Here is a 19,878-nt window from a genome sequence, read left to right as displayed (position 1 = left end):
AAAACTAAATAAACCACATACTTCAATAATTATATATGTATTTCAGATAAATAAACAAATGTTTGCAAGAAAAACTCGTACATAAGAATATTCTTTTCAAATAGAAAAGCACATGCATATCATGTGCAAGACACTGAGTTCAACCTCCTCTCCAGCATTCTTTACCAAAAACGCTGTGAACATTGTGAACTGGTGGCCCCAATGACTGGTCCCAGAGAGCACATCACTGGGTCTAAGTCTCAAACTTTACTTGGAGTGGTCCAGAGCACTGGAACACAACTGTATGTGATAGATACAGAGATATATAGATATAAATATATAGATTAGATACAAACTTATAGTATCATCACTCGTAATGACAAATATAGGAACAATTCAGATATCTCTCAAAGGGTGAATGCTTAAACAAAGGGTTCCTCATGTAAACATCATGTAAACTACTCACCACCAGAAAGTAATGAGCAGTAATTTAACCACTTGAATGACTATCAAGAGCATTGCGCTAATAGTAATATCAAAATGTCAAGCATTTCATGGTTCAATTACATTGCATTCTCAAAATTATAAAAACATAGTGGTGGAAAAATTGATATTTCCAGGGGTAAGAGATGGCATCAATAAAAAATTCCCACATATATAGTATGGATCAAAAGTTAGACCTTGGAATATTTATCTTAAAAATACAGAAATAATAAATATTTGTGGATTCTTCTAAAATTGATACTGGTAAGTAAGGATAAAAAATATAAAGGAAGGAATAAAAACACAGTACATTCCTAGATTTTACATTTGGATTTAAATATGCTTTAAAAAAAATGCAATACTCTATATTGAGACTATAAAACCAAGCTCCCAGAGAACAACGCAGAGTCTCCTGCCCCCATGCCTGGTTGCCCTCACCGGGGTCCCATGAAGGGGGCCAGGTTGAGTTTCTTTCTCTGCCCTGAGCAGAGCCCTGGCAGCTGAAGACCCGGAATCCAGCCACAACCATGCTGAGACCACTCTCCACATGCTACAACGAGCCTCACACATGAAGGAACCGGTAGAAGAACCCAGGTGTGTGGGACCTGGGGCTGAGATCTCCAAGTATGCTCAGTTCAGGACTGGACCTCCTCCACCTAAATCCCCCATCTTCCAGTAGCTAGACAGTTATACCCACCAACTGCCCTATAACCCCATCAACAGCCAAGATCCTAAGACTATAAAATCAAGCTCCCAGAAGCAAATGCGGCTGCGTGAAATCTTATTGTCTAGTTCCCACTCTAAGAGAACCCGGCAGCCTACTGAGGGTATCTTGCCTGCATATATTATGCCTGACTAGGAACACCTGTAAAGGTGATTAGAGGCTACCCCAAAAGCCTCCATCCCTCCCAGAGAACCTGGCAAGTTACTGAGAGTATCCTGCCTGCACGGCAGAGCTTGGCAAGCTACCCATGGCATACTTGATATGCCAAAAACAGTAAAAATGATGTTCCTCATTCCCCTGACCCTAAAAGAGTCCCCAGTATGCCATCGGGCTACACTAGCACGTGATAGGGACAAATGGAGACATTACTGGAGCCTGCTTGAGCAAATCAATGAGTAACAGGGTGAAAGTTATAGTGATAGTGATAGCAATATTCTAGCAAGCACAATAAGATCTAAAATGTTTGGTAACATGATGGTTTGTTTTGTGACTAGCAATGATACACAATCATGATCACAATCATCCTGTTGTTCGTCGATTGCCTCGAGCAGGCACCAGTAACATCTCCTTCGTCCTGGCCCTGAGAAATGCTCTTTCAGGGTCAGGAGAATGAGACCCATCATTGTTACTGGTATTTGGCATATTGAGTACGCCACGGGGAGTCTGCCAGACTCTGCCGTGCGGACAGGATACATTCAGTAGCCTGCCGGGTTGTCCCGGTTGTCCAAAGTAAGAAAGAGATAATAAGATGTCACGCGGCCTGGGTTTTACAGTCTCTGGTCTTGGCCGTTGATGGGATTACCTGGTGCCAGGGGCACTTGGTGGGTGTGATGCCTGCCTACTGGAAGATGGTGCAATAAACAATAAACAATAAACAAGATGGTACAATAAAGCAATGATACAATAAACAGGCTGGAGTGATAGCACAGTGGTAGGGCGTTTGCCTTGCACGCAGCCAGCCCGGCCGAGCCGGGTTCAATTCCTACGCCCCTATCGGACAGCCTGGCAAGCTACCGAGAGTATTCAATATGCCAAACACAGTAACAAGAAGTCTCATAATGGAAACATCACTGGGCCTGCTCGAGCAAATCGATGAACAACAGGAGGCTGATAATGATAATGAAACAATAAACAAGAAAACTGGATGTTGTTTAGTAATATTTATGTATATACTGAGAAAATCCCTCAGATTTCAAATTCAGGGACATGTAACCTTCTAATTGCACGAATTTATGAAACTCTCATACGTTTTCAGTTTCCTGATCTGTAAAATAGAGATGTTTTCAGTTGGGCTGCCATAATTAATGTTAACTAAAGTTACAAAGTAGGAAAACACCAATCACTATCTGAGAATCCTAAACTTACTACAATGAAGTTTATTGAACTGTTTGGGATCTCAAAGCATTAAAAGTCAGCCAACTACTTAGCATGACTATTGGACATTTAGTTGATTGCAATATGTCATATAACCCCTATAGAATACCACAAAATTAAAGATGAGATAAAAATTTGAAGAAAAATTATATGAAGAAAGTGGATTAAACAGCCAAGAAAAGATTGCAGATATACCTCACAACAACCTAAGCCCTGAGGACTGAAGACCAGGATGTTACACTGAAATAGAATTCTGGTTTTAAGGAGAGTTCTCCCAAAACTCAGATGGTATCTTTGTTAACCGTTAAATAAATATCTTTCCTTTGTGCTAAGTGTACTATTAAGGGACACTGGCACAAACATATTATTGAATTTGGAGCTAAGACACATTAGGAATGCCAAAACAAGACAAATGTGATCTCTTTCCTAATCCATGAGCAACTTGCACTGTTTAGAATTTCACCTAATTTCAGTATTTTTGGTGCAAATCCTTTGGCCAGGCCATTTACTAGAGCTTCACTGTGTACTTGTTATACTTGAAGCCAATATTAATCTTGAAGAAACAATGGGAGAAACCTAAAGTCTTAGACCCAGAAATTTCAGCACTGACAATCTAACCTTTCTTTGTCAGGCTGGAGTCAGGCAATCCCATAGTCCAGTCAGTATTTGGGATGATAGCATTAGCCTCATCTAATCTTACCTTCCTTTCACACAGATTAAAAATTGAAGATCAAAACTGGATTGGTTTTAAAGGCAAATCATATTTGGAGAATAATATAGCAGGTATGGAATTCCTTTGCAGTAGGCAGACAGAGGTTCAATCCTCAGCACCACACACCAACACCATGAGGAGTGACCCCTGAGCACAGGCCCAAGAATAAGCTCTGTCACTGCCAGGTGTGGTTCAATTTTTTTAAATGCATATTTTGGGTACTCAAAGTTTGATTTGTATTGCATATAAGAAAATAGCATATGTATGTATATAATATATATTATTCATATAAATGAATAAAAACTGCATTAATATTGATGGCAAAATCAGAGATAACATGTGATAAGCAGGTATGAATAACCAATAAAATAATAGTACTCCTACAAAACAATGTCAAGAAAATATATTGTTAGGCCACAGCCAATTTTAGCAATAATGCTTATACTCCAACACAAAAAGCATTAAGCAGTGGTAATTTCTCCTTTCTTTATAATGTATTTTGAATGGAGGAAATCAGATTACTCAAAAAACCACAGACATGAAAAAATCTACTTCAGCGACAGAGTTCCAACTGAATTATACTGCCTCCATTTTTCATTCAGATAATAGTATTATTCAACAAGAAAAAGCTGTTAGAACTTAATTACAATTGAATTGTGCCAGATTAATATAGTTTTATGACGAATCTATTGTCTGATGCAAAATATTTTAAAATGTTTGCTAAGTTCTAATGATCAAACTTTGTTAATACTGCAAGATTAATGCCTTTTATGTCCTTATAAAAATATACGTTAAAGCTTCTCACACTTCTTTTGAGATTTTTCTAGCCATCAATATGTGTCTAACTGTGTATACTGTATTACTATGATTTCTTACTTTTAAATGTTTTTGTCTAAATTTTTCATCACTAAAGTAAAATTTTAAAAGAAGGAACTATGTCTCTGACATAGGTCAAAGCATATTATGTAAAGCCATGTACATTTTCTTGGGAGACCTTAAAGGGTGCTGGGGACTGAATTCAGGTTGGCTGCATGCATGACAAGTGCCCTACCTGATATACTATCTCTCAGGCCCCAGTATCACTATTTTGGATACACTTTTAAAAAAACCTTTAAAAAAATAAAAGACTTAAAATAAAATATAAAAACCAGATAAAATAAATTTTTAAAAAATCAAGAAATAAAATCAAGAAAATTAGCATTCCTCTGCTAAAGTTTTAAAATTTGAATAAATGCAAATAAGCAAATGAGAAAACCTCTGTGAAAGAAAAAAAACTGTAGGCTAGCTTGAACTTGAAGAACAAAGACCCAAAACACAGAAAACTAAGTAAGACAAATTGACCTTCTACAATGTTATTTCCTCTCCTTAGAATAGTCTTCAAGACAACTGGAAGGTGGCAAGGTTGCCATTCCTCCTTAAAGGGGTAAAAAATGACGTGAGTGTCACGCTCAGTTCCTCTGTTAGGCATTTATTCATATTTTAAGCTTTGCAGGAAGATAAGTGAGATTTATCAGAAAGTTACTGGCAATTACAATATTCATTAATCTCAGAAAAATGAAAGATAAAATTCATTATTCGATGACTTTAAAAAAATGATTTTATACAATAGCCAATTTCTGGAGCTAGGAAGATAGTACAGGGAGTATGGCTTTTGCAAGGTGACCCTTGTTCAATCACGAGAACTGTATGTCCTCCTCACTCCTAACCAGTATTGTTGATATAGCCTTGGTGGCCTCCAATTACTGGTGGGAATTTGGTTTTCAGTACCACGGGTCCACATAGCATATATTTTCAGGTACTAGCTTCCTTTACTTGGACTTACTGACCAAGAAATGCCGAGAGAGACCTCACCCATGTCCTCTGATCAACATTTGGAAAGTTCCCTAAACTAACAAATAAATAATACCCAATAGATTTTTTTCTTAGAGTCTTGTAAAGTCTGAAAATTAGACCCTCTAGCTCAACTGGCGACTAGATTAGGATATCTGCCCTCATCTATCAGCTTTGTCAGAGGTCAGATAATCCTTCTGGGAGAGAATAGCAGAATATTTGTTTTTTTGAACCACCGGTAGTACTCAAGGTTTACTCCTGGCTCTGTGCTCAGGGGTCTCTCCTGGTGGGCTTGGGGTACCATATGGGGAGCTGGGGATTGAACCTGGGTTGGCTGCAGGCAAGACAAGTGCCCAGCCTGATATACTCTCTCTTAGACCCCAGCCAGTATCACTGTTTTTTATATTCTTAAAAATAAAATCTTAAATAAAACATATGAGGCATTTCAAGAAAACAATCAAGAAAAATAAACCAATTGTCAGCCCTGTTGTTAGCCTTATCAGCTTCAGTCTTTTAAGCTGAATGTGTTATTCATGTATACTTGGAAGCTAAATACAAAAATTAAATTTGTTATCTGTAATAAAACCCTACAAATAAGAACCAAATTGTCATATTGGTTGTGCAAATGCAATAACTGAAATTACTAATAGTAAATGGGTGTGACAGCAAATATTCCATGTTTGGGGGAAAATCATTCATGAATGGGATGATAAGGTTATAAAAATATTCATATTATAGGACAGAATAAAGACAAAATGGATGTACATTAAATGATGATAAAATAATACTGGAAAATAATATGATGTAAAAGGGAAAATGTGTATGATAAGCATATAAAATTGGTGCTTTTATGGGGAAAGGAAGGAAGATATAAAACTATTCGAACACATAATGGTTAAGAATTTTTCTAAATTAATAAAAGTCGTTAAGCTATACTAAGACCTACTCTAAATATAAAGCTGTGGAAATCCAAACAGTTTAGAAGGGTACATTTTTGTAAAATGACTTAAATTAAAAAATTATAGAAAACATATAAGCATCCAACATAAAGAACACATTATCTCAAAGAGGAAACAATCAAATTGATGGCTGATTTCTCAACAAAATAATGGAAGACAAAGTCACTTCATGACATATTTAAAGTACAGAAAGAAAATATTTTTCTCTTAGAGTACTCTAGTGACAAAAAATACTTTTAATCAAACAAAAATGATAAATTTCATTGCCAAAATAGAGTAAATGACATATTAAAAAGAACTCTTATTTTCCAAAATAAGCATAGTCGCACTAAAGAGGTACAAAGGGAATTAGAATCTCAAAGGCAGAAGATATGGAAACTATAATGCTAAAAATGGGATAAGAAAGCCAGCATAAAAATAAAACATTTATAACTGCTCTTTACAAGCAAAAATTAACGCCATATTAGAGCATTGTCCCCTTAAATATATATTTATGTGTATATAAATATATATATATATATTTAAAGAGAAATATGCCATTCTCCAATTTTACTTCAACTCAGCCTAAGGTAATAAAAACTTTTAAATATTAACTACAGTTCATATTGCTCATTGATTTGCTTTAAATGTTTACATTCTAAAACACTGGTTTGTGTGTTTACAAAGGAACATATGACAATGGCAAAAACTTTCAAGGGACTGCTAATAAGCTTTGGAAATAATTTTAGAAAAATAAATTGGAAGTATTGGTTGCAGAAATTAAAATGACCACTGATGGGACGCATAGTAAAAAAATAGTAATTTTTTGCATTAGTATTTTGAAATGACAATGAACCACAAGTTAAATGGAACCATGCAAATCACTGTTTTGGTATACTTCTTTTTTTTTTTTTTGAATTTATTTTTTATTAGTGAAACATCATGAGGTACAGTTGTAGATTTACAAATTTTTATGCTTGGATTTCGGTCATACCATGATCAAATACCCATCCCTCCACCAGTGCCCATTTTCCAGTTTTGGTATACTTCTATATATCCATTTATTATGATTAAATCAAATACTGCAAGAACCTGAAATATATTCCGATATGCTTTATGGGTAGCTATAGATTCTATTTAGTCATATTCTATAATTCAACATGTAATACTTTAATGTTTTTATGTGGGAATTTCACATTTTAGGTTTTAAGACAAATAACATTGTAAGAATGTAGCTTAGCTTTCAATAACTTTATCTAGATAAATAAATCAAGGTTGAATTTTAAATGTCTATGTTATTTAAAAATAGGGTATTTCTAATGCTCAACTCATAAATCTTTGTTTGGGGGCTAGACCTGGTGGTGCTCTGATCTTACTCCTGGATCTGTGCTCAGGCATCACTCTTGACAGTACCTGAGTAATATATGTGGTGTCAGGAATTAAACTGGGGGCAGCCATGTGTAATATTATACTATCTCTGCAGCCCAAACTCATGTACTTCTTAAACAAATTGTTTCCTGCTTTTATTTTGTAGTTTTCTATATTAAAGTATATTTGAGCAGATATAAACATATATATCAAAGGCTAAAATATTATGTAACACAGATGTGTATTTTCTTTGCCCAAAACTATTACCACTAAATATAAACCTATAAGGGGAAATTAAGAAATGTACAAAAAAGTATGAACATCCTGCAGAATAAGAGTTCTTTTAGCTATGTTTTAGTTATTCACTGATAATTATGTATTAATTATTATTAATATATTAACATATATTAATAATATTAATATATTATTATTAATAAAAATAATAGAAGCAGTTCTTACTAGTCAAATTTAAGTTTTTGTATTTTATACGATAAAATTATTTATCATAAGTAATCTTATGATAAATTTTTCTTTTTATCAAAGCCTCTTTTATTCATGAATGGGCAAGATCATTTGCTGGTTCACTTTGTTCCAAGAACTTGCTGGAGTGCTAAATTGAAATTGTGCAGTTTAGCCCTAAGTAGCTAGCACATTACAAATCAAAATGTTAAGCTGTGAGGTTAAAATGAACCAGATAAGCAAATAGATCTTTTCATTCTGCAAAATGTTTCTTCTTATATCAATGGGCATGTCCTTAAAATGCTAATTAAGATAGGTAATAAAACTCTAACATCTTTCTTTTTAGTCATAGAGGCTGTTCAAAGGTTTAAATCACCCAATCTGACCTGAGCTTGCTTAGAAAGCAACGTTCTGTTAAGAATGTAGATACCTACTTAAAATTAAGAATGTTATTTGACTATCATTTCCCATATTCAAAGAAGATGAGTTAGGTCTTTAATACATTCTCATGAGTAGACAATGAATACACTATAATAAACACTTACATGAATTAGATAGCTTTATATGGACCTTGAGGCAAGGTCTTAAATATCCCCAGGCAAAGATATGGGTTGGTGAGTATTCAAGTCCCTAAAACACTTAATTCTGGGGGCTGGAGTGGTAGTACAGCAGGTAGGGCATTTGCCTTGCACGCGGCCGACCAAGATTTGATTCCCAACATCCCATATGGTCCCCCGAGCACTGCCAGGAGTAATTCCTGGAGTGCACGAGCCAGGAGTAAGCCCTGTGCAATGCTGGGTGTGACCCAAAAAAGCAGAAAAAAAATAAAGCACTTAATTCTGAAAATAGCTCTATAACATTTACTTCCTTTCTGTAACATTTACTTCCTTCAATTCCCAGGGACTCCACAGAGGACTAAAGAGTATGTGGATGTATAACCATAAATTCAACATCATTTTGAAAAACATCTTATCTCCTAAAATACGTACATTTGAATATTAATTTAGTAATGTCAATTAGTAAAAGAAAAACACCATTTTAATGGTTTTAGTGATGTCAAATTTACAACTAGAAACCTAATTTCTACTGACATAGGAAACAGTAATAATTTATTATTATTAAAACAGTAATAATAAACAATCTCAATAATTTGAGATGAAAGGATGTATTTAAATTTTATTCCAAAACAGTGTAATTGATTTATTTAATTCCAATAGGACATATTTATTTTAAAATTTCTATCATTCTGGAGCAATAGTATAGCGGGTAGGGTGTTTGCCTTGCACGTGGCCAACCCGGGTTCCATTCCCAGCATCCCATATGGTCCCCTGAGCACTTCCAGGAGTAATTCCTGAGTGCAAAGCCAGAAGTAACCCCTGTGCATTTCTTGGTGTGACCCCCCCACCAAAAAAAGAAATTGTGTCATTCCTTAATAAGTTCTCCATTTCCATTTGAAATGATCAGGCTAATAATAAAACAAAGTGTTTGCCAGATAACACAGTATACTAGAACATGATCAGCAACTTATAAGAACTCTTTGTTAGAAATATTAAAGAAAAATGTTCCTGTATTCTCATCATTAAAGATGGACTGTCTTGCATTAAATACTCTTCAATGAAATATTATGTGCTCTTGTGCATGAATAATAAATCTTACAATATTAAAAATAGATGTTTGAAGTAGATGACTTACCAAATTACTTATTACAAGCCTAATCACTATATAGAGATATTAATGCACTGAGAATTAACTTTTCCTGTCTATTATGACCTACTCTCTACTCTTTTGTAATCTTTGCTGACAAATTGTTTTTCAGCAAGTTTGATAAAACAGAGTTGATAGAAATATATTGGCCTCTTTCTATGATATGACTCTAGACGAAATTAAACAAGGCTTAACTGTGCTTATCAACATACAGTGAATGCAGACCAGCATTAATAGAAAGTGTGACCTTCAATTTAATTGCCAGGGTATGTAGCTGTACTCTACCTACCATGAAAAAGAGCTTTATATAAAATGATACCCGTACTTTTCAAACAGTGGGGATGATTATTCATAAATCATGACAGGTATTCTAGTTCTCAGTGAAGACACTCTATGCCTTCTGCCTGACTGCTCACCCTTCTATCATGTTATGGCATGTGAACATTCTTCTATTCATATTGGTGTGTCAAGCAAGATGAAAAAGTTCCTTGAAAGAATATTAAATTAAAATAAGGAGATGAGCAAAGAAGCTGAAAACACATTAATCACCAACAAATCCATTATTCCATTTATCCAACCAAAAATGTGTATTCGAACCTAATTATTCTAAGTCTGTGAAATGGCAATTGCAATACAATGAATGGGATGTGAATTATGATCCTGATATGCAGACACACACAATTGTGTTGTATCTGCTATCGTTTATAGGTAGAATGCATTAAAAACTTATCTCATTATATAAACACTTCTTCTAGAGCTAGATTTGTAACAATTAGCCTTAAATGAAATAGAGTAAGGCAGCTCTCATCACCTAAACTTTAAAATCATATACACTGAAAGAATCCTTAATTTAATATATCAGATACAGTTACTCCAGAGAAGTCTCTGGAACTCTAATGTAGTGAGTATCCTAAAAACTACTTGTATCTGGAGGTCAGAGATATGGCTTAGTGGTCCAACACTTATCTTACTATGTGAAGGCCTGGATTTAATTCAACACTGCAATCTCCGACACTCTGCAAATGCAAAGAAATAACAAAAAACATGTATCTGTTCTCTTTCCACTCTATTCACACTTCTCATAGTAAAATGGAACAAAAACCTTCCCTTATAAATACCAACAAATCACTAGACCCAAACCACATTGATAACTGTCCATGTAATTCCTATGAAAATGATAAAAAGAACAACTAGTTCACTGAGAGTTGTGTCCATTAAACAATAGTGTAAATTATTTTTGTAACATAGTAAATAATCTTACTCAGTAGATCACCTAAAAGCAGGATTACTTGCCTTCATTATGTAAGAACATACATTCACAATTTGGCCAATTATGGCATTACAAAAGTATGAAAATAATTATACTTAGTTGCAAAAGCATAATATTTATGACAATCTAATTCAGTTAAAAACTCACACATTTTCTGCACACCCACTGGGTTTTTTTAAGTTTACTGTGTAGTTCACGATACAGGCCTCTACGCACCTGCAAACCAGACTGTAGAAGGGTTTTGCTTGTATTTATATTATGACACCTGGAGACAGGAAGGAAATTTCCAGAGACAGTCATTTTTGAGCTAGGTTTTGGCAGGAGGCAATAAGGCAGAAGTTATTGTATAGAGAAGAAGCCTTGCCTGAAAATAATATTGCCCTTCTGTGTCATTAATGCTTATTCCACTGTTAATTTACTAATACTGAATTTGGACCTACTGACAAATATGACTTCAAAATTATTATTTCAAATTTTTAAAATAGCATTACATATATTCAAAGAAGCTATCTATTACTTTAATTCCAATGTCAGTAGGATTTTTAACATGACCACAGTGGTTTTACATGTTGGTATTATGTTTCAAAAATCCATGATGAATCTGTTAAAAATTACTACCAGGTAATATATAGCTCCTGCGACATTTGAATGAAAGCTTTGACACTAGGAACTTTAAAAAGTAATTAGGTAGCTGAAAATTAGGCAGATAAAAATAAGACAAACCACTTGCTTGGGAATTTTTCAGAACTTTAATAAGATGAAATACAAAATTAACAAGTCTTAATCTGATTGCTTTTCTTTCTTTCTTTTTCATAAAACAGGACATTTTATGCACAGCCTACAGATGCCTTAAAATTTTGAATGACAACATTTGATTTAGAAATTATAATCTCGTGACTACCTAGGGAAAAATTTATAACTTTAATTTATCCATAAAAGTAAAGCTTACCTTTCTTATCCACACTATTCCACTTTTATTTGAGAATAAAAAAATAAAGAAATAATTTTGTGAAGAACTCTTTTGTGATGAATTATTTATTCTGCTTCCTGCGGATGGGACTTTAGTTCACAGAGTATTGTTTCAAACTTTATCTACATAATGGGATTGTTTATACCATAATGATACATTTGAAAATTAAGTGTAGAGATCATATAACACTAACACATTTATATCTCATTCAAGTATTGGTAGTTTTATATATACACCATGGCAATTAGAGCAAGTGGGAGGCGGAGCGATAGCACAGCGGGTAGGGCGTGCCTTGCATGCTGCCGACCCAGGTTCGGTTCCTCTGTCCCTCTCAGAGAGCCCAGCAAGCTACCAAGAGTATCCCGCCCGCACAGCAGAGCCTGGCAAACTCCCCATGGTGTATTCGATTTGCCAAAAACAGTAACAAATCTCACAATGGAGATGTTACTGGTGCCCGCTCTAGCAAATCGATGAACAATGGGAGGACAGTGCTACAGTGATAAACCATGACAAATAATGAAAATAACAATGGCCTAAACAACAGGAAGACAATAATTCAAATCTTGATTCTACTACAGCTTTGTGGCTATTTTTGGAAAATATTCCCTTGTCACATTTTTTTAAAGATGAAACAATACTTCAATTTTAAAGTAATGTAAGTACAAGCAAGTCTTTACCCCTATTAAATTTCCAAGCATCATACCCAGCACACATTCAGTAGAGATAAACACTTTGACTTTTTTCTCCTTTTCTTTTCTTGTAATAGTTCCTGTTTTTCTGTCATAACTAAATTTTAACACATAGTCAATCAAGAATGTTACTTATGGTGGATTTTTTCAACATGTTTCAAAAATATAATATCAAAGGAAAGGAAAAATATAATGAAGGCATATCTGATTAAATTTCATTGCACTTGCCATTTCACAAAAGAATGCAGTGTGCTAGACAGAGCTATTACGGCATATTTTAAGTTAATGTTTTAATTAACATTTTCAATTTTATGTGTAAAACTGTATCTATTTGTCATCTGGTGTCTCTCAGGAAGCTATTACTCTTTGAAACTGCAGTAATTCAAAGGAAATGTTTTTAAAAGGAGATAAAACATACACGAGACTAGTAAGATACCATCTACTTTTAGTTATAGAAGTAGATCAAGTAGATCCAGTGATAAAATTGTTAACTCTTTCCTGTCTTATTTAAGTCAAACTCAACTTTCAAAAGGATTATTGAAGGGTTTCTTTTTTCTTTTAAATATAAATAGATCATTTCCTGTGACCTGAGAGGTATTAAGGCGTAAAGGTCCTCGAGCACCACCAGGAGTCATCCCTGGGTAAGGAACCAGCAGTTCTTTACACACAGTTCTTTTCAGCACAGTGAGTGTTGACCAAATCTGTACCACTCTCCCCCCCACCCCGCCCTGCCCTCCCTTCCCCCTCCAGCTTAAAGGTAAAAGGTAAAGGCCCTCCCGTTGATGGACCATTTGCTCGAGCGGGCCCAGTAACGTCTCCATTGGAGACTTTGTTGTTACTGAAAATATCACTTCCTAAACTAAATCAGTTCATGGCAAAAGACTTGTTCTTCAATTTTAAGATTTCCAAATGAATGAATTCTTTACCAAAATTTATCTTTAACATAGAATGGTTGCTGTTTAATGTTCTCAAGGGTTCAAAACTATACTTATGCTAATGAAAAGATATCACCACAATATTGTATGCCTGACAAATAAAATATTCTCAAATTTTCTAAGTATAGTGATCTTGCTCTTTTTCTTTTTTAAGGACTAGAAATAGAAAACATGACAAATGTTATGCCACAATTTCTTATCACACATTAATAGAAGCAAACGTCCTATTGAAGTTGGGTTAAAATAATCAATTTTAACGTTTGTTTGGGAGGGGGGTGATTCAGATAAGAAGGCACAGTTTTTATTTTGAACTGTCTTCAATTTCATCTGAAAGGAAAACCAAATTGCTTAGAGAAGATATTCCACATATATTAACAAGGTGAATAACAGGCTTCAATTTAGCCCAAGTGATGTAATGCTGGAGTACATTATAATCTGACCATATAAGACGTATCGCAATAATGATTCTATGCATAATAGTTTTTATATTTCTCTAGTTTATTTTCAAAAACAAAAGAATGACGTTTTCATTAAAAATATATTCAGCCCACACTTTACTGTCCTAGTTACTGGTTAGTATTTCTCATTTATCTATTTACAATTAGAAGATCCTTTACTCCTTGAACTCTGAAGTTCACAATATTAATCATCAAACAAAGGTGTGCATATCTTAATTTTTTTAATATATGCTCTAGTTAGAAAGTAGATTTTTACTATGAAATGCAGAATTGATAATTTGAATAGCCAGAAATTATCCATGCAGGTCTAAAAGAAGAGACAAAATTTTCTCTCAACAAGATATTTCTAAAAAATGTTTAATTCAGGAGGGTTAATCAAGACATTTTAAAGCCTGTTCTTATACAATGAAATAAATTTAGCAATTTCTACAACAAGTATTATTTGCTTAAGTTAAAAAGTTGAAAATGTACATATTGAAGATAAAAATCTCCTCCTAATCAAAGTAAATGAAAGCAACATTTCTTAGGTTTTCTAGCTATGAATTAAGGTTATCGTATAAGGAATTTTTTTAGTAAAAGTTACTATTTTAATAATCAATATAACTATAAAATTAATATGAAACTTTAAATTTTCATAGTTTTCTCTGAGCATTTTGACCTTGACCTTCTGAGAATAACTGCAATAGAAAAACAAACACTAAAAAAAAATTGAAGCTCAAAAAGTAAAGGCCATCTGCTTTACTTGCTCTATCTTAAAGAACAAAGATTAAACAAGCAAATTGAAACATCTTATTTTTCAAGGAAAGACTTTCAGAAACATTGTCGAGATTTAACAGGTTTTGCTAAAAAAAAATGCTTTTTGTATCCATGGAGCTGGGCATTTTATGCCATGATGAATGCTCATGATTCTGTAAATCAGAGGAAGAACTTTTCTAAATTTGTCAAACAAATCTTCCTTATTTTAACACCACTCATTTATTCACTCAGTGGATATCAAGCAACTCTTTAAACATTCAGTCCCACTAGCCTGTTATTATTTTTCTTTATGGAAAACTTTCTTGGCTTAAATCTATCAGCTCTTCACTCCCTAACCTCCAATGTGAGCTACTCAGAGCACTCTTGAAAGACTACAGCTCTATGGTCTCTCACTGTTGTCATTGAAAGTGCTTCTGTCTACTAATGTTTAGTAATCCAAAATACTTGCATAAAATTCTTTTGGTAATACTTAATAACTTCTACTGATTTTCAATGTAATAATTCTTAAGCGTAGTTTGTAAAGTTCTACTTTAATAATGTCCTAGCGAGTTTTTTTTAATTCTAATATTCTAAATACTAGTTATCCCATCCCCCCTTATTAATGTGCTGCTACAAATGTTTAAGGGGGGGTATGATTTCTGGTCTACTGTTCAAAAGGGTATTACAATCCAAAGAATTATATAGAAAATTATAAAATAAGAGCATTTCAACGTCTTAATCTATCCACCCACCATTACCCCTATTGTCTAAGGTTAAACATCAGACTAAAGAGAGCGGGTGTGGCTATCTTCATTTCCCATTACCAAAAAAATAAATAAATAAATAAATCAACATTAGTTAACCTTCCATTGTAAAGAATTTGTGACAGGCTTTCGGTGGTGATTCCCAACATGGAAAAGTCAGGAACTAAATGAGACCTTAGTGGTGGTGGTTGTAGTTTAAGTTTTGAGGTAAGTTCTTAATTTTCTTTTTACAAGTAAAACCTTGCTTCTACCTCCTTCCACTTCTTGGCTTGGTGCATACTCAGTAAGCAACCTGCTGCATTGTTTAGCTGTGGAACTGAACCGGGAAGGGCCTCCTTAGGAGACCATGTGAGCAAAGAAAATAAAGTCTCTTCCACACAGCGATTGCATAGGACAGAAGCGCCCACTTTTCTCCGTCGCTCCCAAACCCGCTATCCCTTTCCAATAATCTTGGATCTTGCCGCAAAAGGCAGCCGAGTTCTCAAGTGGAACAAGTTGTGCTATAAATTTTAGTGATTCGCCCAAGTAGCAAGCGGAGTCAATGATTTCACCAGAATTATAGTCGCCAAGAAAGCGAAGAATCCCTAGCCCCGGTCCAGTAACATGGATAAAAGTGTCCCTGTTTCTTGATAGAAAATAAAAATGACGCAGAGTGCAATTGATGGAAGGAATATTTACCACTCTCCTTCCTCTTGCCAACCCTCCCCCCCACCCCTCCCCAGCTCTCCTCCCGCTCAGTTTAGGAATCCGAGAATCTAGGGTTTACTGATACAAGCCCTTGGGCCACCAAGAGCTCCATTTTCCCCAAATGCATAAAAGGCTAAAAACAGCCTCCCTCCACAGCACCCTGGCGTTGGCTGCAGCTGCTTTGTTTACCATATAAGTCACACCGGGGCTTCGTTCCTCGCCCTCTCCCCTGCTTTAGTGCTGGGTGAGTGAAAGGTTCAGACTCGTTCCCAAACTCAGGCTCAGCCGGGTCGACCACGGAAGAAAGCTTAGCAAACCCGCTCCCCAGGTTTAAAGAGAACCCGAGCCATCCGAGCCTTAGGAACTCGCTACCCACCAGGGATGTCCGCCTCCTAGAAAAGGAGCCGGCTTGCCAGGCAGTTGGAGAAACTTAACCGAGATCCCAGAGAGGAACGAGGGGCAGCCCCCGTCGCAAGGAGCTTTACCTGCAAAGTTGCAATCTTCAGCTGGAAGATCCTAGGACCCGCGAGAGGCTGTTCAACGGCTCCAGCGCTCGGCCCGCAATTCCAGCGGGGTTCTTTTAGTCGCTGCGGAGTTTTGGAGCATTCCAAGGAAAACGCACGAAGCTGGAGTCCAAGCAACTGGCACAGAACTGGGCGGAGTGAGGATGCTCGGAGAGCTGCGCCCCGGGGAGCGGGGGAGGGGCGGCCCTGGAGGGGGAGGTGAGCCCGGGGGTAGGAGAACTCAAGCCCAACCCTGACCCTCCAAAGCCTCGGGAGAAAGTTCTCTTTCCCACGGGCGTTGTGCGGGAGCCCAGGACCAGGCTCCCCGCCGATCGTCCCGGGCAGCTGCCGCACTTGGGGTCCGCACAGACGCGGCTGGGAAGGGACAGTCCCTGAAGATGCGCGTCCCACGCACCGTTCTGCTGGGCGGTGAAGGGGACTCGCGCCCCCGCAGGAGCTGACGCTGGGTCCCCGCTACGGCTGTCCCCGAACAGCCTCCGCCTCCCAGGGCCAACTGCTTGGAGCAGCCAGTTGGGCATGCGAGCTCACCCCCAGCCAGGCATCAGCCACTCAAGTCGGGTGCCTGAGCCCACCCCGAGGTCCTGTGCACCAACCAGACACACCTCCAGACTCCGGGCTCTCCCAGGAGGTCCGACTCCAGTTGGCTTCCAGACGGGGGCGGGAGGGGGAGGGTTGGAAACCGGGGGTGCTCCCACTCAAGTAAACAAGCACGCAGGCTGCAGGTCGCTCGACTTGAATCAAAGTCACCCCCTACCCCCACCTTGTAACTCTGCAAGCGTCTCTCGCGGTGCCTCCTCCGGGTTCCCGGCACCCCTTCTCCTGTCCTCAAGGTGTCAGACTTCCCCTGCAAGAGCAGGAGCCTGCGGCTCGCCGCCAGTGTCAACAACGGAGACGGTGGCAATGAATAAATGATGAGGCTCTGCGTTCCACCCACCCCCACCCAGTACCAGCTCGCTCTTACCCACAGGCACCGGGGAGCAGGAAGTTTCCAAATGGAACCCCAGAGGCAGAGCGGCCCCGGAGCGCCAGGGCTGGAGGCTTTGGTGGCTGCAGGTGGCGATCGGATCGCGTGTGTTTGTGTGTATGCGTGTGCGCGTGCGTGTGCGTGTGCGGGTGTGTAATGATCACTTCAGCGTAAGAAGATCTCCAGCAGAAAAAGTTTCCATCGGACCCACCTCTGCGGTTCGCACGCCGAGAAGATTAAAGCGCGGGGAAGAAAAGATGTGCGTTGGCCACGTTGCAGTAACTCACCGGAGCAAGTGACTGGCCCGCATGTCACTCACCGAGGCTTGGCTGGTCACGACCCCTGTACCTGAGAGTTGACTAGTAAAACAGCGAGAGGCGTCCGTGTGGAGTCTTAGGGACGATCGATCTGCAGAGCTCAGCGTGTCTCCTAGATTTCTTTTCTTGCACAGAAGCCGTCAGATCTGCTGGTCGCGGTAGCATCTCTGCAAGATGCCTGCTCCGGGTTGGCGCTAGTGCAACAGATGAGCAGCGACCTTTGCTCCCTTTCCAGGCGCTACTCTGCTTGCCTCTGGGAGTCGGTGCTGTGCTGACTTTGAGGAAGACCAATTTCCTCCCCAGAAATATCCCCCCCCCCCACCCACCGCAGGGAGTCAGGGATAGAATGCACTTGTCCGCAGACTCCAACACTCAAAAATTATGCATCTTAGTGATCTATTTTGTTTGTTTCAGTATTTACGAGATTCTGGAGGATCATCCACTGACATGTCAGGCAGGCTGCTCTTACCCACCCATTTAAATCACAGTTCTTGTTTTTAAAGTTATGTCTCTTTAGGGTGCTGCGGTTTTTTCCATGGGATGGGGATAAATCCAGTTCTAAGTTTATACTCCTGTTCTAAACGCTTAGATCACTAACTCTAGGTCAACCCTTCAAAATACACTGTGGTGTTTTGTGGTTAAATACTAGCTCCTTTGATACCTTCCCAGAAAACATAAAATGACAACAAATGGAGTCCTTTCTTTCCCTAAATCTCTTTTACTCTTTATTTATCTCAAAGTTGCATTAACATCTTTGTTTTCTTAATACCCATGACTTTTTAAAATATGCAGAAGCACATCTATTTGTTCACAGTTCTCTTTCCACGCAACAAGGGAAGTAGGACAATATGTATGAAAACTTGCTAAAAACAATGCGACTGTAATTTTTAATGAAATAACATATTTCCATTAATCATCAGCATTATTTAATGCTTAAAAACAAAAGGGAAGCTAACATTCCTCAGACCATGTTTTGTTTTGGTCTGATGAGCAACAATACTCATTAGACTGAACAATGAGCGAAAATATTATGTTTGAATTATGTCTTTAAGGATAAAATTCTTTAGAAAATTACATATTGAAGTTTCTATCTTTGTAATCCGTTTAAGGAAAGTGGATCATAGACAATAGATAGGCCCAGATTAGAGACTAAGACCTTTACTTTGCAGATTTAGCTTTTGAATCAATATATCCCTCCTGCTGTTCTTAGGATTTGTTTATTTTAATAAATGACATCTATGTCATAATGTTAGTGAGAGCCATTTTGTTTGCTTCCCTGATTTGTTACTTTTTTCCAATAAGAAATGTGCTTTGAATTTACAAAACAGAAAGGAATTACAAGCAGAGCTAACTGGGTAACTGTGTTCCCATGGGAAGAAGAATGTTCTATGGATTTCTGAGGCTCATTTCCAATGGTTTCATGTGATTATTGATTAACAACCTTGCCCCACCTACTAAAATGGTTATTAAGTACAGGAAAGTTATTTGAAATCCATTTAAACACAGGAACTGCCTGTTCTCTAGCCATTAGTAATAAAAGGGAGAAGGGTCTGTTTTGGTTTTGTTTATGATTTTAAAATACAAAGCTGGCGTTATTCCACAAGCCTGCACTCTACTTAGAATTCATTGAAATTAAAGAAATTCATGATAAATGTTAAGATACTTAATAGAAATTTCAGTTTTATACCTGAGCCCAAAACATAAGAAAGTACTCTTGTTTTGAAATGAGCCAGAGACAAGTGGTCCAAGAAATGACAGAGCAATAAAACAATTCTTTGCAATACCTACTCATAGTTAAAATGTATCATGAAATAGGAAATAGAATACCTAGAAACATTTCCTGAATTTGTTTTCTACTACTTATGGATGAAAAAAGAAATATGAAGCTCTTCCTTCCCAAGCTTGTATATCTCAGATTTAGAAGCAGTTTCATAAAGAGGTATTTTAATTTTTGGTTTTGCCTATGCTTTGTCATTGAATTTTATGTGATGGTA

General features: G+C 37.1%; 1 protein-coding gene across 8 annotated transcripts in view; it reads right to left on the bottom strand.

Moving 5' to 3' along the window:
* Positions 1-18,096, bottom strand: part of TRPC4 (transient receptor potential cation channel subfamily C member 4) — a 242,286-nt gene extending 224,190 nt beyond the window's left edge. For 5 of the 8 annotated variants that reach the window (XM_056125956.1, XM_056125960.1, XM_056125961.1 and 2 more), the window contains exon 1: positions 16,565-17,246. The gene's annotated coding sequence lies outside the window, so the exon portion shown is untranslated. Of the gene's footprint in view, positions 1-16,564; positions 17,247-17,564; positions 17,595-17,886 lie in introns of those variants that run through there. The other 3 variants (XM_056125957.1, XM_056125958.1, XM_056125959.1) reach the window with 3 other exon arrangements.
* Positions 18,097-19,878: the final 1,782 nt, after the last annotated feature.

Source organism: Sorex fumeus, unplaced genomic scaffold (assembly GCF_029834395.1).
Source record: "Sorex fumeus unplaced genomic scaffold, SorFum_2.1 ptg000061l, whole genome shotgun sequence".
In the NCBI taxonomy this organism is placed as follows: domain Eukaryota; kingdom Metazoa; phylum Chordata; class Mammalia; order Eulipotyphla; family Soricidae; genus Sorex; species Sorex fumeus.
Note: the sequence above shows the minus strand (reverse complement) of the source record. Positions and strands in the feature narration are given on the sequence as shown.